Genomic DNA, 21,337 nt, shown 5'->3' on the forward strand with positions numbered 1-21,337 from the left:
TTGGCTTTGACTGACAAACTCACACAGTGAAGTAGAGTGATGTGTGCAGCAATGAAAAATATACTTTTGATGCTGGTCAGTTTATATTTCTATTATTAATTCTCACACAGAAGAGCCTAGACCCCCAGTACCTCATAAATCCTTTTGGTTAGTTAACTTAACATGCTGCTATTATTTCCTGCCTTATACATGTGATGACTGTGTTTTGCTTTGTACCTAATGACCGATACCTATTGCTGTTTGTGGTATTTCATGTTATTCTTAATAAAAACGATATTTTACACACACACACAGTGAGATCTTGAGACTCAGAGTAGAAGTCTCAAACTGGAGAGAATCTTAGCCCTGTATTCATTTAGTTCCCACTGTGGTTGAAATGAACCATGTGGTCTTCCCGTAATCTGACATTCATATTCATATTAAATGGTAAACATTTGCGTAACAACTGTAGAAAACAGGAATCATGCTATAAGATCTCTCTCTCTGTGTGTCTGTGTCATTTTCATCCCCCTCCATTCTTCGGTTCAGTGTCCTCTTCCAGCTGCTCACTTGGAAAAAGGCCATACCTCACTGACAGAGCTTTGTGTGTATAAGGTCTCACATTTAACCCTGGCTAAAAGTTTTCCTGTGGCAAAAAGGCCATTGCTTGATATTTCAAAAAGTCACTTGAAGTAACTGAACCAACCAGAACTGTGCTGGCTGGACTGTTTTCTATCCTGGATCTTGGATCTGAAGGAACAATATTTCCGAATCTGTCACAGCTGAGACGCATGGAACTGGGCCTTCCCTGGAGTGTGGCCTGCCCACTCTGTAAACACACTTTCCCCTTGCTATACAGGGGGCTTCAACAGTGAGGTGCTTCCCAAGACTGTTAAAACTATGTTTGCCTCCTCCTGACTAGGTTATTAAAAGGTAAAGGTACCCCTGCCCGTACGGGCCAGTCTTGCCAGACTCTAGGGTTGTGCGCCCATCTCACTCAAAGAGGCCAAGGGCCAGCGCTGTCCGAAGACACTTCCGGGTCACGTGGCCAGCGTGACATTGCTGCTCTGGCAAGCCAGAGCCGCACACGGAAACGCTGTTTACCTTCCCGCTAGTAAGCGGTCCCTATTTATCTACTTGCACCCGAGAGTGCTTTCGAACTGCTAGGTTGGCAGGCGCTGGGACCGAACAGCGGGAGCGCACCCCGTCGCGGGGATTCGAACCGCCGACCTTTCGATCGGCAAGCCCTAGGCACTGAGGCTTTAACCCACAGCGCCACCCGCGTCCCTGACTAGGTTATTGGTATATTTTAAATATTTCACAGCTAGATTATTGGCACACTTCAGATATTTCACAACTAGGTGATTGGCACATTTTAGATATTGCATGTGGCTCCCTGTTTGTGGAATGCTCTCCCCAGGGAGGTTTGGCTGGCGCTTTCGTTATACACCTTTAGGTGCCAGGCAAAAATGTTCCTGTTCAACCAGGCCTTGGGCTGATTAATAGCTTATACACCTTCTAAATGTGTTTGTGGGAGGGGTGGGGGGAGGGGTTATTGGTTTGGTTTGTTCTTGTTTTTATCTTGTATTTTTATGTTGTGAACTGCCCTGAGATCTACAGATGAAGGGTGGGAGAGAAATCTATTTAAAATGAACAAATGTATTCCTGGCATTTGCTTTCTGCTTGTGGTTGAGTTGATATAAATTTTGTGTACATTTAATACTTATTTCATTTATGCGTGGTTAACATTTAATGTTGGAATTTCACTCTGCAAAGCACTTTAGATACCTTGGATGGGAAGTGATCTTTAAATCTCTCTCTTTCTCTCTCTCTCTCTCACACACACACACACAGACACATTCTATAAATTATATATATATATATATATATGGAGACACTAGGGGCCAAGTGATGGTTTTCTTTTATTTTGCAAAAGATGTTGTATATCCATTTGCAAAATTGTGTGTACATAGCTCTGTGTCCTTTGTTGGGAATTCTCATGTATCTGTGCAGTAGTAAGCCTATGGGGATATAATTAAAGTTCTTTTAATGCCTGATACTAGATATTAAATTTGAAAATACTCTGGCGGTGATATGAAGTATTATTACAACACTCATTGTCTCTCCTCTCTCATTTCCTACATCACTTAAAATTTAAATCCCTTTAATCACAAAGATGATATAACCAGATTCCTCTTGAATACTGGGACTTTGCATCCCTGCTTAAAACCACTCTATAATTAAATTTACCTTGGATATCTCTAGCCAATATACCCTGCTTATTCAAAGCTCTTTGAAGAATCATAATGTGTGACGTAGGGCTGGTCAGAGAAATGGACACTGTCCTATGTACCTGGCTGTTCCCTCCTTAGAACCCTCTAACTGGTTCCTGTGTCTTCCAGTCTGGGCTTTGGGTTGGGTTCTTTTCTGTCTCTGCTGTGAAGGTCCAAGAGGTTATTATGGTGAGGACCCATAGGTGAATCTAGGTAGGGCACATTAGATGCCCCATTCCTACTTACCCTGCCATGTGGCTTAAAGTTTGCTTTACCGGAGAAGCCAAGGAGCTGTCCAGTAGGTCAGAGATAAGATTGTTCAGGAGACCAGGGGAGCTGTCCAGCAAGAAACCACAGAAAGCTGGCTCAGGTACTGTACTGTTTCAGCACTATTTAGGAACCAATGGAGCTGCTTTGTAACAGGTTCAGCTGCCCCATCCATTGCTGGTCTGCTATCCTTATCCCAGTTGGCATCCCTATTGCTTTTGTTTAGTCCTGTTGCTGTTTTAATCGTGTGTGTGTGTGTGTGTGTGCTTGTTTGAAAAATAATTTAAATATATGCAACTGTTTTCATAGAGATAACTTTTATATATGTTATATTGTAAATCACTTTGGAATATTTCTCGGGAAACAGTTCATAAGTGAAACGCAAAAAATAATGCTATACCCCTCTGACTTTTAGAACAGAGTAATCTCAAAGATTAGAACAAGGATATATACCCTGAATGGCCAATGGTCTGATTCAGTGAATTAATTACCCAGAAAATAATGCATATGAATGCAAACTGGATTAGTTTATAATTTTTGGGAGGGAGGGGGTGAAGAAAATCTAGAGTGAAACTTAAAACAAGCTTTAAAAAGCAAAAGGAATATCAATTTCTTTGTTCTGATCAGTGAATGCAAAGTTAACATCTTTCTGACACGCTGACACAATTTTAATTAAGCTGACTTTGTTCTTAAGCCACTAATTCATATTTTTGTTCTGTCGTTGAGTCAATGTTGCCACATGTGTGACAACTGTAAAGGCACGCCAGTTTCAAAATGCAGTTTTGATATGCATGTAAATAGGATAATTTCTCTTAAGATTAGAAATGTCTCATTTACATAGAAATTATTGAAATCATTGTAGGATAAGCACAAGTAAGAATGCTTTTTGTCTTTTCTTCAGTTCAGGAGGTTTTGTCCTTATATTTTGCCCCCGGCAATATCAAACAGATAGATCAATAAATACTTGGAAGAATAAAAATGAAATAAACATGATCAGTAGTTGAAGACATTGAAATTTGAGTCAGTTTTTCTTGTGCTGTTATCAGGCATGTGAAATTCAGCTTGCTGTGTTGTTCTTTGGAAAGAGATAGAGCAAGTCCCAGCTACATTAACTGACTGCATTAGCGATTGACGTGTGAAGAATGAATGATGTGCTAGAAGGCAGGAAGAATGGGCATCTAGTAGTATGAAGCGGAACAAGGGAGAGACTTGAAGAAGTAAGCAAGCAGTCAAACAACTTCTACTGTCATTGGCAGGGCAGCAGAACATGCCTCTCTGAAGCTCTAGATTCTTGAGACGTTTTCTGGGAAGAACTGAACTAAATGAGTAACTCGGTTGAATGCCTCCCAAGCCTTGCAATATTTGATGTTTTGCTGGCACTTTATCACCTCTCCTATGACACCAGAAAGTAGAGAGCGTACTGAACTAGGCAAATACTTTTTTGTTCAGACAGCCATCCGGCCACTCACTGGCGGTTGCGGTAGGGTCTTTTGTGGAAAGGTGTAGTACATTTTCTTCACCTCATGGGCTTTTAAGTGGTTTTAAGTTGCTTTGATTCCATGCTGTTTCAATATTGTAACTTCTTAAATTAAAAAAATATACTTATAACTGGTTGGTGCATTTTTTTTTAATCCATTTCTAATGCATGTTGTGAGCCAGTTTGGGTTATGTACAGGGAGAAAGGTGGGATATAAGCAAGCAAGCAAAGAACAACAACAACAAAACTGCACCTGAAATTAGAGTTTAAACCCTGATTAAACATGTGGTGTGGGGGGAGGGAGTAGGAGATATAAATCTTCTCCTCCCACAATGTTTAATTGGAATTTAAAACCCTAATTAAAATGTGTTCCCTATTTCAATTTAGCCCCAGATCATTCCGGATCAGATTGGGCAACTCCAAATTGGGACCTGAATTAGATCGGGGGCATGCAGAACTCCAGTTTCTTCCCACCCCTTTCTCTCTCTCTCTCTCTCTCTCTCTCTCTCTCTCTCTCTCTCTCTCTCTCCCCGACACACACACGCACACACACCTCCATCCAGGCAAGCTAAGAACTATCTCAAATCCTTCCCACTAGGCAAAAGCACTCAGGAGGGCATAACACTGGGCTTCCCAGCCCTGTATTAAGGGATTCTTGTGACAGTCATTAAAAGCATTTTTATAACACCCTCCAATCACATTCCCAGGCCACTTTACAAAAAGAACGGAACAATTAAAATGCAACTTAAAGGGGGGGGCAACAACACCATGCTAATAAACTAAAAGCCACAAAATCATTAAAGCAGTACAACAACATGGCCAGCAGAAATACCCAGGAAACTAATGAAGTGTTTGTTGGGCACCAAAAGGATAATAACAGCCAGTGAGGTGTAGCGGTTAGAGTGCTGGACTAGGACCTGGGAGACCCCCTCAGCTATGAAGCTCACTTGTGTTGCTTTAAGTCGCTTACAGAGTTATGACGATAATATGGGGAGGGGAAGAGCCATGTACACCTTTGTAAGCTCCCTAGAGGAAATGGGAATGGATATGAATGAAGGGAATACAGTGGTACCTCGGGTTACATACACTTCAGGTTACATACGCTTCAGGTTACAGACTCCACTAACCCAGAAATAGTGCTTCAGGTTAAGAACTTTGCTTCAGGATAAGAATGGAAATCGGGCTCCGGCAGTGCAGCAGCAGCAGGAGGCCCCATTAGCTAAAGTGGTGTTTCAGGTTAAGAACAGTTTCAGGTTAAGAACGGACCTCCGGAACGAATTAAGTACTTAACCCGAGGTACCACAGTAAATAACAAGGAAGGCAGCAGAAAACCCTATTTAGGGAGAGCGTACCATAAGTGGGACATCTCCACCAAGTAGCCCTTGTCTGGGGATAGCCACCTGCCTCATGTCTAGTCGGAGTGGGGCACCTGCAGGAGGTACCCCACTGATAAAGGGCCTCTTCCACCATTAGTGATGTGTCTGGAACTTTTGGAGTTGCTGTTTAGCTACTGACAGGGTTTTCCCTCCCCATGGCTGAAAGAGAAAGACTGTGGTTTGAACATTCTGGAAGAAAAATGTTCTTGGTCTCTATCAATTATACATTGTGGTTTGCTTGAGAATGTTTTGTATGAACCTCAGCATGAAGCAAGCATGTTGTCATCTCTCAAGAGCAGCAGGATCCAATCAAGCCTCAGAGCTAAGGCTGGAGTATCCATTTATCTGTTGCAACAGGGCTTTCCAGCCCACTGTCTCAAGACAGTCGAGATTTATATTGAAATGATTTGAGTTCATTAAGAGTACAGCTGCTAACTCGCAACTGTAAACATCCTGCACATTGTTGCCGGTATTAAAGAAATTATATAACTGGGTAGGTCAATTACTGTTGGCCCCAAGTTCCAAATAAAATTCACAGAGGATACAGTGGAATGGTGTGGGTGGACCATAGGGAATGTTAGCAGGGGATAATAATAGATGAAATTGCTCAGGAAAAATGTCAGGAGGGAGGAAGTTAACTCTGACATTTAGGGACACTCTTAACAACAAACTCAAGGAGCCACTGCACACTCCTTCTAAAACTGCTTGGACTGATTATTAAGATAGATGAGGCCATTGGTCTGAACCAGAACTACTATCCTTGAGTTCTTGAGTGATGGAGTAATAATACCCTCATTATTGCACTCAGCAGAACATCTAAAAGAGTGGGAGAGTTAAATGGTTTCTCCAGGCTAGCTCCAATAGTAAATATGATTCCAGGAAAAGGCTTTAGGGGGTCCAAAGGATTTAGTGAGAGATGGCTGCAGTGGAGGTTTAGACCTGAAAGACGAGCAATCAATGACATGTTTGAGGAGAGCTGAAGCATCATCTGGGATGAGAGGAATACAGCACTATGAAGGTCCCAGCGATGGAAGCCTAGAAAACAGGTTGAGGATTCATCCTTCTCCTGCAGAGGAGGAGAACCTTTCCCCTGTTGGATACTTGGGGTCGCGAGAGCCTCTTGGTAAGTGAAAATGCTGCAGGACATTGAAGCAGTGTAGCATAGTGGTTAGATTGCTGGACCAGGGGTTCTAGCCGGGGTTCTAGTTCCCACTTAGGTCACTAGGTGACCTCAGGCCAGTCACTGCCTCTCAGCCTAACCAAGCTCACAGGGTTGTTGTGAGGATAAAATTGAGAGACAGAGAGCCATCCTGAACTCCTTGGTGGAAAAGTGGGGAATAAATAATAGAATCAGAGAGTTGGAGGGAACCCAAAGGGTGATTTGGCCAACCCCCCCCCCCCATGCAGGAATCACAGCTAATGTAATAAATATTAAATAAAATAAATTTTGGACAAAGGCACCTTGGTATGTTGCAGAGTGTTAAGGCCACTAAGAAACACCTGAAGATTATTGGTAAAATAAATTGAGGAAAAGTGACTCATCTAAGACCCTCCAGGAGGGTGTGGAAGAGAGGCTTATAAAGGATTGATCCCGGTCAAGAAGTTGGCTTTTGCCTGTTTTTCATGGCCCAAGCCTTCTACTAAAGACTCCATCAGGTTTAGAAACAATTATGTCTAGAGACTAAGAGTTCCATAACCAGAATGGCACCACAGAAAGGCCACCTGCCTTCTCCCTGCAAGTGGGGGTATTTGAAAAAGGGTCTCAGGAAATGATCTCAATGAATAGGGACGTTCATAGGGCAGAAGCTGGCCCTTCCCAGCCACTTAGTGATTTAAAAGATCGAAACCAGCACTCTTAATTGGGACCAAAAGCAAACTGGAAACTGGTGAAGATCTTTTCATGCTGGAGTTCTGTATTCAAGGATCCAGTTGCAGTCCTCCTGTGACATGCTGCTCCAGTTCTCATGTAATCTATGCATCATTGTGGCCAGATTGATTCTTTTAAAATTGAAGGCATTGCTTATGTATGAAACTTACACAACTGTGAGGCCCGCTTGATAGCCAGCCACCTCATATATTATTTGTTTTTCCTAAAGGGAAAGGAAGTGGCTAACAGCAGTCCATTCTTAGGAGTGGTATCTATCAGTGGGAGGTGTATCTGACCATTCTAAAAGCCTATCAAGGTGGCTCTTGACAGCAGCCTCTCTCATTCACTTAAAGGATGACACAATCATATCAGATGAGAGAGAGAAAGGAAAAGCAACCCAGGTTGCTTCCAGATGACCTGTTTATTCATTCTGATTTGTTGGCAGGGAGATTAGATGATGTAGAGCCACTTTCCTTATTGCAAAAAGTCTGATCTTCTGGGGAGGCGTGTTTGCTGCACACTACCTCCCAATCAATTGTGCAACCTGAATTTGCTGGTATGCGATTGAATCCCAGCTGAAAACAGCAAGCATTTGGAGCCACCGGTCTGTGTCAGATGCAGGAGACCACATCATCTGGGGGAGAGGGCAGAGAAGCTGCTTATGAAATGTAACAGGGAATTTACAGCATGTGATGAGAAATTGTCTGATTGTACAGACTAAGCAAGCATGGCGCAGCTGCAGATACATCATGAAATGCCCTATTAAGCCTGAAAACGATGGGTAGTAGCAACCTCAATAATTCCATGTACAATTACCAAGAGGGTCAGCCACCTCTAAGGAAGGGCTAGATCTAATTTTGGAAACGCTTGTCTGGTTGATTCCAGCTATTTATTTGGGGGCATTCTGCACTGCAGCTTGTCAGTTTGACATCTTTCTCTCATAAAACAATAGGCTGCAATCCTAATTATCTTTTTAATTGCTTAACTGATTCATCTCTCCATTACTACATCACTCTCAGTTTCACCTCCCTCTGATCATCACCTATTTCAAGACAACCACGTGGGCTGCAGAGAAAACTATACAAACGTACCCACTAGTGGAAATGGATAATAAATTATTACTCCAGTGGAACGTTACTCAAAGATTTGGGGCACAGGGAGCTCTGGTACTGATCAGGTGGGGTTGGGACCAGCATTCATGGCCTCGTGTCCCCAGCATGGATTAGTATTTCCTGTTCAGTCATAATTCCTGATCATGGCTACAGTTGTTACTCTGAAATATTATAAAGCAACACTAACAAAGTGCTATTTTGGACTTGAATACTGGATATATCCAAAAGCATGTCAAAATTTACATGCATGATTTCTGGATTGACCTATGCTTTCCTTTGTGTTTCCAAGCTCATTTCTTAGATGGCTAGAAACAGCATATTTCTAATAATTAATGCAGAGCATGAAAGAAAAAACCCCAAATGCCATGGTAGATACAAGTGTCAACACTTGGTCAGTGAAAATGGGAGACATGTAGAATACCTACAGTCCTGGTTATAATACTGTAGCAATGTTGGACAGTGATATTCATAAAGTAAATTAACTGGGATGGGGTTTAGCATCAATAAGTGCTTGTTATTGACAAAGGGACTACTGAGAAGCACTAAGAAGAAGGTAAAAGTGTTCTTTTTATAATGTTTTACAAAACACATCAAGCCATTCACCCATATATTGATAATGGGACCAATTTACCAATAGCTAATATACTTCCTGGGGAAATGCCGTTCCATTAGCTGCTACCTTTGTTATCAGTGATCACAGTGCATTGTACATTCACGCCTTGTATATTCCAAGCTTTTCTGTCTTGACATGATTGATGGTGAACACTGGAGAGAGAGAGAGAGCGCACACTAAAATGCATTTTGATTGATTCTAAAATAAATCCCCTTACATTTAATCAAGTGTTACCATGCACATGGAAGTGTTTTTAATAATGTAAATAGTGGGGAGGTAGAGGAGAACTGGATTGGGATCCCAGTGGAGGGAAAGAGTTAAAGCTCTCTACACCAGGCATGTCCAAAGTCCGATTCGGGGGCCTAATCCAGCCCACCGTTCGGTTTAATCCGGCCCCTGTGGCAGTTTATTTCCTGGGGTAAAATCCTAAAAAAAAACCTCAACAACTTCAATCCTTAAAAAAGGTCAACAACTTTGGTTGGCCCTCATGGCTCTTCACTGCATCAAATCTGGCCCTCTTTGAAAAAAGTTTGGACACCACTGCAGTCTACGCCAATGTCAGAGTCCTGATTCAGATTACCCTCACCATGCCTGCTATTTGCTTTTTTAAAAAGGGAGTCATATTGTTACTAATTGTGTGGATTCCACCTCATTCAGTTTGGCCCTAGGTAAGCATGCACAGGACTCTACTGTATTCTTACAAACACCCAAAAGCAACTTGGGCTTAATTCGCACTAAACATTCTAAGCCATTTCATGAATAACATGAATTGAAAATAATTCATAATATCAGGCCTAGTGAAGACTGAACACCTTAGTTCATTAATAATTAGGCACAGAATTTAGTGAACGTCGGGGGGGAGAAAAAATGAGTTTAAAATTGGCTTCTGGCTTTATTAAAGCTTGCATGTAAGTCATTAGCACATTTGTGAAGGGTTCATTTGCATAACTTTAATTTAGAATCCTGAACAAAATCTCTTTTTGTCCCCTTTATAATCCTTCCTCCAATTTAGATTGGATTGCAAGAGTTCTGAATCAATTCCATATTGACAGCGTTACTGTGAGAGGAAAGGTCTCAGATCAATCTGTATGAGGAAAAAGAGCAGCTGGTTAAACTACGCTGGCATTTAGCCTAAAGCAATTTTCTGTAGAGTAACGGAAACGGATCGATACGTCTACACCTCCGATTACATCTTCTTACTTGCTGTGTATCTAAAAGGGAAGCAGCTTGTAAGTACTTAGCAGCTTATTTGCTATAATGAGATAACAAGGATGTGCTTAATAAACATAGCATCACCTCAGAATTTTGTGATTCTTGCAAACTGCAGCTGTTTCGGATGAGTTAAAAATCTGACTGCCTCTATGTGTCAGTGGTCTTGGCACTGATCTAACTCAGCCAAGTGACTTATGAAACATGATTTTGTCTTGGAGTGACATGTCATGCACAAGGACAGAGAAAGAATAATATGCAGCTTTCACAATGGCACAATTCTATGTGACTGCCACCACTCATTTTTCCAGTTCGATAAAGGTACCTAGCAAACCCAAAGGCTGTCTGGAAGATGTGTGATGCCTAGTCATTCTTCTTTACTTAATGCTGAAACTTCCTAAAATTATTGTTCATAAAGCAATATCCAGCATTGCCAAGAATATGTTAAAATTATTATGCACACCTGAATCTCCGAGTAGCAAGAGACCCCAGGACTTCCAGCACTGACTCAGCATTCAGTTTCCTTGGAATGAAGGGAAATGGAGTCTGTGATATCTTTTGTACCTTGAAATGTAGCCTTATTGGAATTCACCCATTGGGTCTGCGTTGCTCCGGGACAGGAGGAAGGAAGTCAAACGACACCTGAGGTTGATTCAAAGAAAGAGTTTATTCTGCTCTCCGGATAGCAGAAGGCACTTGCGTGATCAAGTCCACAGCAAGTCCAAAGAAATGACAGGTTTCGTGCAGTTTATATATCCTCCAGGCACCCTCTCACTCCTCCCCTAGGAGCCCAACCACGTCGGCGTACGTACACAGGTTGACATCACATATGTTCCTGCTCTGGTACTCTCAACCATAAAAGGATCTTCCTTCCTGTACTTCTGACCATATAAGGATATTCCTGTTCCTACTCCTATCTTGGAGCAAGAGGTCACTACTTCCGAGAACATGCTCTGGCGTTAGTCCCAGACTTGGGTCTCTGTGTCATTTGTGGTCAGGACATAAGATATGTCTGTGTCTGTTCTACTGGTAAAGTCAAGGCCAGTCTTGTCGTCAAACTGATAAGGGAGAGAGCTGTGTTCTTGTTTTGCATTTGCTCAACGGCTAAAGTTTATGCATTTTAGCTAAGGAGAAATGGGGATTTTGGTGCAGTTTAAAAACTGCCTGCACAGTCAGTTTTGGGGTTTGGGAAACCCATTCCTTCAGAAAGTCGAACAGCTTAGTTCCCAAATGTCGCAAACCCAGAAGTGAGTGTTCTGGTTTGCAAACGTTCTTTGGAACCCAAACTTCCTACGCTTTAGTTTTTGAACATTTTGGAAGTCGAACGGACTTCTGGAACGGATTCTGTTCGGCTTCCAAGGTACAACTGTATATGGTTTTATTCACACATATCTACAACTTGAGCATAGGATGGAGTAATAACAAAAGGCTGATGTATCCCATTGATTTCAATGGGAAATGGCTGTGGATAGGAGGTAAATTGCTTCCATTGCTTTACCACAGCAGCAAAACCAGTTTTTAAAAGAAATGAAAAAGTTGAAAGAGAATCCTCTGCTATTACAAATAGATATCCCCTGACTCCAAACTGTGTAAGAATTTAGCCAGTTCACAGGGCCTCCTTGCACCACCCTTTTAACCCATCCACCATGAAGGAGAATTTAAGGCTTTACTCCTAAGGGTCACCTGATGTCAAAAAAAGTCCCCTTTGTTACCACTTCAGTCAGGTTGTGTGATTCTCACCCACCCACCCCTCACCCTGCTGAAGAAAGAGGTCCATTTCCAGCATAGCACACATGAATTCACTGTATCAGAATATAACATGGTTTGGATCCCCTGAAATAATCACATAAGGACTGCACATTCACCTTACAATAAGCCAATCAACTGGCAAGGCCTCACACTTAGCATAACAAATGTACTGCAGTAAGAGAGACTGTTGAAGTAAATGATTTTAACACGGTAGCCGCTCTGTTCCTTGTCAAAAAAAGAAAAAGAATGATGGGGTTATTTCAATCAAGCTTTGAAATATGAAAAAAGCGAGACCACCAGTCCATTTCTGACAATGCTTGGGGGAATTAAGATTCAGGTACTTCATTCCCCTAACAAAGGCAGTAATGAGAACAGGAAATGACTTCACATTAATCTAATCCACTGACAAGCATTGTGGCAAGTAGAAGAAAAGGTTGCAATTTAAAACTGCGCTTGTTAGGACCTTCAGACGACAATCATACTGCTCACCCCATAGATAAGATGGAATAGTCAGGGCGTTAGAACATCGATGTAGCTCCTCCTCACATTTGAAATGCATTGTGTCAAGAGAGTAGAGAAATATTTCAGGACTGGGGGGAAAGAATATGTGTACTGTTTGACAAGGGGACACACTTGGGAAGGAAATGGGGAAGGAAATGGCTTTCACTTGGTTTCTTTTCTTTCATTTAAAGAAGTCTGAATGAGTCACATAACTCATCTCTGCACGACTCGACTTTGATACTTCTCTATAAAGCAGTGGCATTTGCAAACAGTTCAGTAAGGGATTCTACCAATGGCATTCTATCCACCAGGAAATTAAAAAGACCCAGTTTTTCTCCTTTGCGTGGGCTCCCAGAAAAACCTTTTAAAGTATTTTTGCAGTGGTGGAAAAATGGGTCACCTAGATACAGCTTTTGTTTGAAAAATGGCTGGGCTTTTAACCAGTGAGAATTCAGGAAATTAAGTAGATCTACTCCTGCTGCTTGCTTTCTTTCTCTTTCTTTCTTTCTTTCTTTCTTTCTTTCTTTCTTTCTTTCTTTCTTTCTTTTTCTTTCTTTCTTTCTTTCTTTCTTTCCATGTTGCTATTTGCAGCTGAACTGCAGCTTTAGTGCCATTTTTTTCTTTTGAAACAAAGCAAAAAAGTGCTTCTTCTAGAGGCAATCCGAGGGCTCACTACATCAAACAGCCAATGAGATTGGACTTTGTGACATCATGAAACCAGGATAAGTATATGTGATTGCATTACAAAGCTAGAGCAGAGGGATAGCAACACATCCTGCCCTCACTCTGAATGATCATTTTGCCCCTTTTTGCAGCCTCCTCCCAATCATTGAAAGGGAGATTGCAGGAAGTGAGTGATGTTCTTTGTGAAACACAGAATGTGTTTCAGCAAGTCCTTATCTGGAACCCACAAGTGACAACAGTTGTTCATTTCCTAAACCCTCCAGACAAATGCAGACTTTCCAACAATGCTACAACTTAACTCCAAAATATAAGGTGGTGTGAATCCAGTGCAAATAATTGCATATATAGAGTCCTCACCATGCTTTAGGTCTTCTCTTCTGGCCAAGTAGAGAAGGCTGTTTTCAGTGTAGATTTTTATTCCTTGCCTGATCCTGATGTAGGTCTTCACGCACCCCTTTTCCCTGGCACCATTTTTTTGATTGCCTCAGTTGCCAAAATGTCTTGGGCCAGCCTTGCCTACCCTTGTCTTTTTCTCACGATCCGCTCATATGGAATTGACTTTCACCTGCTAGTCAGCCATAAACCTCTCTAGCACTTCAGCCTGCCCATCTTGCCCTTTGAATCCTATATAAGTACTATAGCTTATCTTATGCCAGGCATCCCCAAACTCAGCCCTCCAGATGTTTGGGGGCTACAGTTCCCATCATCCCTGACCACTGGTCCTTTAGCTAGGGATGAGGGGAGTTGTAGTCCCAAAACATCTGGAGGGCTGAGTTTGGGGGTGCCTGTCTTATGCCATATGTCCTCTAAGGCACTCACCTGCAAGGTATTGAATCCATTTTCAGAGGTACTTATCCTGCAAAAAGCTTCAGCACCACCCAAGGTGTAAGGATTTTGTTGGAATCCTGAAAATTCAAGCTTCTTTATATCACGAGAAATAGAGAAAGTAAAAGCTCTGATTGCAGAGATAGATCTGAACAAAAATTTATGGATCCCAGTTGTTTCCCAAAGCCTGCTAATTCTTTGACACGTTCGTTGTTTAAAACTGGGGGGCCTGCTTTTAGCACATTTATCAAAATGGATTAATCTCTTTTATTCAGCATGTGTGTGAGATGTCCTAGTGATTTATAGAGCTGGAAATGAAGCCCAGCAGACTCAGTAAAAATTTGGTTGTTATTATTGAAGTAATTAATTGCATTTCTTACACTTGCAACTGATTGATTGCATTTGTACCACTGTGACTCTACTTTATTATTAGGGGGGGAGTGTGTGCAATTGGGTAAAGTGCAGCATATCAAATCCCCATATCATTCCCTTTCAAAATATGCAGCATAATTTTGAGAAATTATTTGCTTCATCAAGGGCGCAATCTTCTGCTCAATTTCTGCTGGCTGAGGTGGTTTCAAGAGCAGTAATAGCTCTGCTATGCCAGCAGAACTTGAGGCAGGTCACTGGCATGCTAGATGGAGGGCCCTCTCTCCAGAGTTCGGCTGGTGTAATACTCTGCCAGTGGAACTGCATTGCCTGCAGAACAATGAAAAAGCGATTCATCTGTGGGTTGGATGTGGTTAGCTTGGAGAAGGGGAGATTTCCAGGGATGTATCTGTCCTGGCAGCGGTGTGCCTGGCTTCTGCCAAATCCTATACCTGAAATAGAGTGTCTGACCCCTTCTATACCTCATCGATCACTGAGGACCGCCTGCAGGCACCATCTTATTGCCATTCCACACAATATAGGAATCAGGCCTCTGGTGTTCTGACACCTTCCCTTTGGAGTTCACTCCTGTTAAATATTAGCACATGTACAGTGGTACCTTGGGTTACAAACGCTTCAGGTTACAGACTCCGCTAACCCAAAAATAGTACCTCAGGTTAAGAACTTTGCTTCAGGATGAGAACAGAAATCATGTGGCGGTGGCATGGTGACATTGGCCATTAGCTAAACCTGGTACCTCAGGTTAAGAACAGTTTCAGGTTAAGAACAGACCTACAGAACGAATTAAGTTCTTAATCCGAGGTACCACTGTATTTTCGGCACTTACTGATGACCTTTCTCTTCCAGCAAATCTTTTGAGTATAGATCTTTCCCAATCTGTATCTGTAGTGGAATTGTTTTAAGAGATTTGCCACTCTTGACTCCTTTGGGAGAAATACTACTCCTACTCCTCCTACTACTACTACTAATAATAATTGGAACCTTTTTCAGGCCAAGAGGAAGTTTCTGGGAGCTGCATGCCAATAGTGGGCGGGGCCAAAGGCAAAGGTAGGTGGGGCAATAATTTTTTTTACTTTGCTTAGTAGACTACATTCCAACCACACAAAATTCGTAGGTTTCTGTGTGCACACCTCTACCCTGGCAGACAAGAGGCATTCTGGTCACATTCTAGTGAGGCAAAAGCATTTGAGAAGGGTGCAGAGTGTGTCCCAATGACTGGATAGTGAAGCTGAATTTGACTCCTTTGCCTGAGGTTCCCTTCCCTTGCTGTATCCCATCAGCTAGTAGATTATTCATATAGAAAGGACATGTCCTTAATTTCTATACATAAGCTTTGCTTGAAAGTGTGGGAAGAATTTAACAGTGCAATGTGCCAATCATTTTGTCAGCACACACATTTCAGCTTGCCAGATGGAACAATCCTCCCTCTTCCTTCCCTCATACACAAAGCAATTTCAGGCGGTGGGGGTGCCCACTTCAGGAGGAGGGGGAAAACACCATGGCACAAACAGAAGTTGTTTTGCGGGTTTCCAGTGATGGGACTCATTAGGTGAATTCTGCCCTGCTGGTGGGTAGTATCTGAGTAAATCATATTCAGAGTAGTAGACCCACTGAAATGACTGTACCAATTGAAATAAATGAAATAAATGTAACACAAAGATTGAGATTAAACAAGATATTAGCCCCAGTAGGTTTTAGTGTGTTGTTCTTCTTTAATAAAAAATGCTACCTTATGAAATATATTACCAAAATCATTGTTGAATACAGACTATAAGATATTTGCAGGGATACTTGCGAAAAGACTGAAAAGAATATTACGAGACTACATCCACAAAGACCAAGCTGGTTTCCTTCCAGGCAGACAGATGAAAGATAATATAAGAAATGTAATCAACTTAATGGAATATCTGTCTGTCAGGATTGATAAACAAGCTATGATGATGTTTGTGGATGCAGAGAAAGCATTCGATAATATAGCTTGGGACTTTATGTTGAGAAATTTGGAACATATGGAAATTGGTGAAGATTTCTTCAATGGAATAAAGGCAATTTACACAGAACAAAGAGCTAAACTTATAATAAATAATGTTATTACAGAAGAATTGAAAATCTCTAAAGGAACAAGACAAGGATGCCCACTTTCGCCACTATTATTCATAACGGTGTTAGAAGTTCTTCTGAATTCGATAAGACAAAATGAAAACATAAAAGGGGTAACGATTGGGCAAAATGAATATAAAATCAAAGCATTTGCAGATGACCTGGTGGTAACAATAGAAGAGCCAACAACTACGGCCAAGGAGGTGGTAGAGGAGATGGACAAGTTTGGAGAAGTGGCAGGCTTCAAACTAAATAAGAAAAAAACCAAAGTGATTGTAAAGAATATGGACCAAAGTGGAATCGAAATAATGCAACAACAACTGGAGATAGAGGCGGTTAAAAAGGTGAAATATCTGGGAATATGGCTAACTCCGAAAAATATTGACTTATTTCAAAACAACTATGTACCAGTGTGAAATGCAATTAAGAAGGACCTGGAAGTGTGGGGAAGAATGAAATTCTCATTCTGGGGAAGAATTTCCATAATTAAAATGAACGTGTTGCCAAGAATGTTATTTTTGTTCCAGACTATCCCCATAATTAAGGGGATTAGCCTATTTAAAGAATGGCAAAGAATGATCTCAAGATATATATGGCAGGGCAAAAAGCCGAGAATACAATATAAACTTCTAACAGATATAAGACAAAGAGGAGGCTTTGCCCTGCCGGATCTGAAACTATACTACGAGGCATCATGTCTTTGCTGGTTGAAAGAGTGGATAAAATTAGAGAATAAGGAACTGTTAGATCTAGAAGGTTATGATAATAGATTTGGTTGGCATGCGTATTTGTGGAAGGATAAGAAAAAAATACATAAAGGTTTTGGAGACCACATCTTCCGAGGCCCATTAATAGAAGTCTGGGATAGGTATAAAAACCTATTAGAACCTAAAGTACCACACTGGTTATCACCATTAGAGGTTATGAGTGTCAAAAGAACCAATATGAGAGGTGATTGGGCGACATATAGCCAATTGCTAATGAAAGAAGGAGGAAAATGGAAGATGAAACCATATGAACAAGTTAAAAAATATGTTTATGATTGGTTGCATTACTATCAGGTGAATGAAATGTTTAGGAAAGATGCAAGAGAATGGGGTTATACAGATAAAGACTCGACATTTCAGTCTGAAATAGTCAATAAGGAGGTTAAAACCCTCTCAAAAATGTATAATCTGCTGTTAGAATGGAATTTAAAAGATGAAGAGGTAAAGTCGGTTATGATTCATTGGGCCAGAGACTTTGGTTACAATATACAATTGGTAGAGTGGGAAAAATTATGGAAAGAGAATTTAAAATTTACTGCATGCATGTCACTGAAAGAGAATGTGATGAAAATGTTTTACAGGTGGTATATTACACCGGTAAAACTGGCAAAAATGTATAAGACTTGTAATAAGTGTTGGAAATGTAAAGAAAATGTGGGCTCTTTCTATCATATGTGGTGGGAATGTAAGAGAGTGAAAGAATTCTGGGAACTGATATATAATGAATTGAAGAAGATTTTGAAGTATACTTTTACAAAGAAACCAGAGATCTTTCTGCTCGGCATTTTAGGAAAAGAAATTAAGAGAAAGGACAGTAAATTTTTTCAATATGCAGTGACTGCAGCAAGAATGCTACTGGCGCAGAGGTGGAAACAACAAGAAATACCGACACTCGAAGAATGGAGGTTTAAGTTGTTAGACTATGCTGAACTGGATAAGATGACTGGAAAGATTAGGTACCTAAGAGACCAAAAGTTTACAGAAAACTGGGGGAAATTTGTTAAATATCTGGAGAGCCTAAGTGATGGACAAATAACGCTAGGAGGTTTTAAAAGAGCACTGTGAATATTTGAGAGACATTGTCTAAAGGAAGGTGAAGGAAAAATATATTTAATGGCAATGGGTAAAAAAGGAAATGCGAAAATTTAAATATGGCCACGAAAGATTTGCGGAAAAGCTGAGGGAAGTCAAAATTAAGAACTAAGAGACTGAAATATGAAATGTGAATTATATTTTATTTGTTTGTTATATTTTGTTGTAAATTAATAAAAATTATTTAAAAAAAAAAAAAAGAAATATATTACCAAAATGTAGTTACACTCTTTATTATTTTTTCTACTCTGTTTTCTAAAATGTACAAAGGAGAACAATATCGTTCAATACTAATTATTTAACTCTCTGCCCCCGCCCCAATATATTATTAAGAAATGGCTCAGCACTGAAAAATCTCCTGCCACCCCAACCCACCCACACTGGTGTGTCTAAAAATAGTGAATAGCATCTGGAGTGAAGCATTCCTTCTGTAGCAGAAAGAGCAGTCAAACTGGTATTTCGATAAATCCTTGTCAGCACAGGAAATAACATGCACTGAAGTGATTGGAGGACTGGAGATCCATAATGTTTTTTACAGGTAGGTGAAATCAATATATTAATACCTTGGGGGGTAAACAAGTGGAAGCATTTTATGGAGGGTCACTGGGTGCAGCCAAGGAAAGAGATTCTTCCCTTTAATAACTGTGCAGTGGAGGGAATTTCAACATAGGCATTTATCAGCTGCCTTTTCCAATTAAATATGGCCCAAGGCAAAATATAAAATAAATATAAAGATACATATAAAATGAACGATAAACTCGTACAAGAAAAACAACACAACAACAACTATACAAACCATAAATAGATAGAAATCAGCAGTAGCAAGTATAAAATGTAAACAAGAAAAAGAACCCCAACCAGTTGAAGGTGAGGTATGGAATTCAAAATAGAACTGGGGGGTCTGATGAATTTGCCTTGGTTATCTCCCACTTGGGCTACTACTGCGTGGGGCTACCTTTGAAGGTGACTACAACTAATCCAGAATGCGGCAGCCAGACTGGTGACTGGGAGTGGCCGCTGGGACCATATAGAACACTGGTCCTGAAAGACCTACTTTGGCTCCCAGTACATTTCCGAGCACAATTCAAAGTGCTGGTACTGACCTTTAAAGCCTTAAATGGCCTCAGTGCTGTATACCTGAAGGAGCGTCTCTGCCTACAGCATTCAGCCTGGACACAGAGATCCAGCACCAAGGGCCTCCTGGCAGTTCCCCCACTGTGAGAAGTGAGGTCACAGGGAGCCCGGCAGAGGGCCTTCTCAGTAGTGAAGCCTGCCCTGTGGAACGCCCGCAGCCAGATGTCAAACAGATAAACTACTATAAGACTTTTAGAAGACATCTGAAGGCAGCCCTGTAGAAAGATGTTTTTAATGTTTAATGTTTTATTATGTTTTTACATATGCTGGAAGCCACCCAGAGTGCCTGGGGCAAGCAGACCTATAGACACCTTCTGCTTCCCATTTAGCAGACCATTTGCTGTGCATGTAGAAGGACCTAGGTTCAATCCCTGATAACTTCAGGTAGGGCTGGGATTGCCCCCTGCCTGAAACCCTGGAGAGCCACTTCCAGTACTGACTGGATAGTACTGACAATATTGAGCAAGCAAGATGGACCATTGGTCTAGCACTGGCATAAGGTGCTTATCTGGTGCTTCCTGTGGTTCCAGGGATGCTCTCCTGGAGACCACAGGATGTTAGATTGTGTGGATCAGTCATTGCGTCTAAGTTGCATAAAGCTGATATCAAAAGAAGAGAGGGACAGCTCCCAAAGATGGAAAGTGTATTTCTGTGGGTACCCACTACAGACGTTTGGAGTTCTGAAGCAAATAAATTGGCTGGTTTGACTGAAAAGCATTAAAGTGAAATTGCCATCTAGAAAGTCCCAAAGCTCCACTTTTACTGTGTCTTTACAAAGTAAGTAAAGATAAAGGTACCCCTGTCCGTACGGGCCAGTCTTGACAGACTCTAGGGTTGTGCGCCCATCTCACTTAAGAGGCCGGGGGCCAGCGCTGTCCGCAGACACTTCCGGGTCACGTGGCCAGCGTGACAAGCTGCATCTGGCGAGCCAGCGCAGCACACGGAATGCCGTTTACCTTCTCGCTAGTAAGCGGTCCCTATTTATCTACTTGCACTTAGGGGTGCTTTCGAACTGCTAGGTTGGCAGGCGCTGGGACCGAATGACAGGAGCGCACCCCGCCGCGGGGATTCGAACCGCCGACCTTTCGATCGGCAAGCCCTAGGCACTGAGGCTTTTACCCACAGCGCCACCCGCGTCCCCTGTCTTTACAAAGTAGTTTTATTCAATCTCGACTCTTTCCCTGGATATATAAAAAATTCAGTGAGCATTTACCATTAAATATATATATATATTGGGAGGGGGAAAGCCTTGGGAGTATTACTATTTTTTATGGCAACCGTTGTGCCTAATCAAGTTAGATTAAAGGAGCAATCCTGTTCTAGAGTTATGCAGGCTGAAGGGTTCGGGGATTTTGAAGAATCCCTATTATGTAAGCAGAATGCCAGGCACATAGGCCAACGGAGCTCCCTGATACGCCAGCAGGAAAATGCTCATGGGGACCAGATCCATCCATGAATATAGTCCATCAGAACAATCCAAATAGGGCAGAACTGTTGGTGGAAAGTGAAAAGCACCATGAAGGAGCATGTTTATTCATTTCATTTCATTTCATTTCAAAACCCTCTTCCATCAGTTAAAATTCCAACCAAGATAGAATGGCAAGCTAAAATGGTAGAATATCTAATGTTAGTGAAAAAAATGGAACCAGTGAGAGGAGCCTCAAAAAAGAAGGTAGACAAGGAGTGGAAAATGGTGAGAGAATATCTCCAGGGATACTGCAATAGTAGAGGCTTTCTGACGCTAGAAGAATGAGTAACAATATATGGTATTAATACAAAAAACAATGATGAAATTAAATAATGGATATAAGTAGGAAGACAGTATATGGATCTAATGGTTACAGCAGGAATAGTATTATGGACTTAATCGGAAGTATTCCTTTTTATTTCTGTTTGTTACATTGTATATGGGCATATTAAAT

At 41.4% G+C, this 21,337-nt stretch overlaps 1 long non-coding RNA gene across 2 annotated transcripts in view; it reads left to right on the forward strand.

Moving 5' to 3' along the window:
- The window catches only part of LOC310682543, a 118,999-nt gene extending 98,364 nt beyond the window's left edge, over positions 1-20,635 (forward strand). The window contains exons 2-4 of one of the 2 annotated variants that reach the window (XR_014513969.1): positions 15,124-16,078; positions 18,504-20,196; positions 20,573-20,635. This is a non-coding gene — a long non-coding RNA (uncharacterized lncRNA). Of the gene's footprint in view, positions 1-15,060; positions 16,079-18,503; positions 20,197-20,572 lie in introns of those variants that run through there. The other variant, XR_014513970.1, reaches the window with a different exon arrangement.
- Positions 20,636-21,337: the final 702 nt, after the last annotated feature.

This window comes from Podarcis tiliguerta, assembly GCF_965153285.1.
Source record: "Podarcis tiliguerta genome assembly, chromosome: 7".
Classification (NCBI taxonomy): domain Eukaryota; kingdom Metazoa; phylum Chordata; class Lepidosauria; order Squamata; family Lacertidae; genus Podarcis; species Podarcis tiliguerta.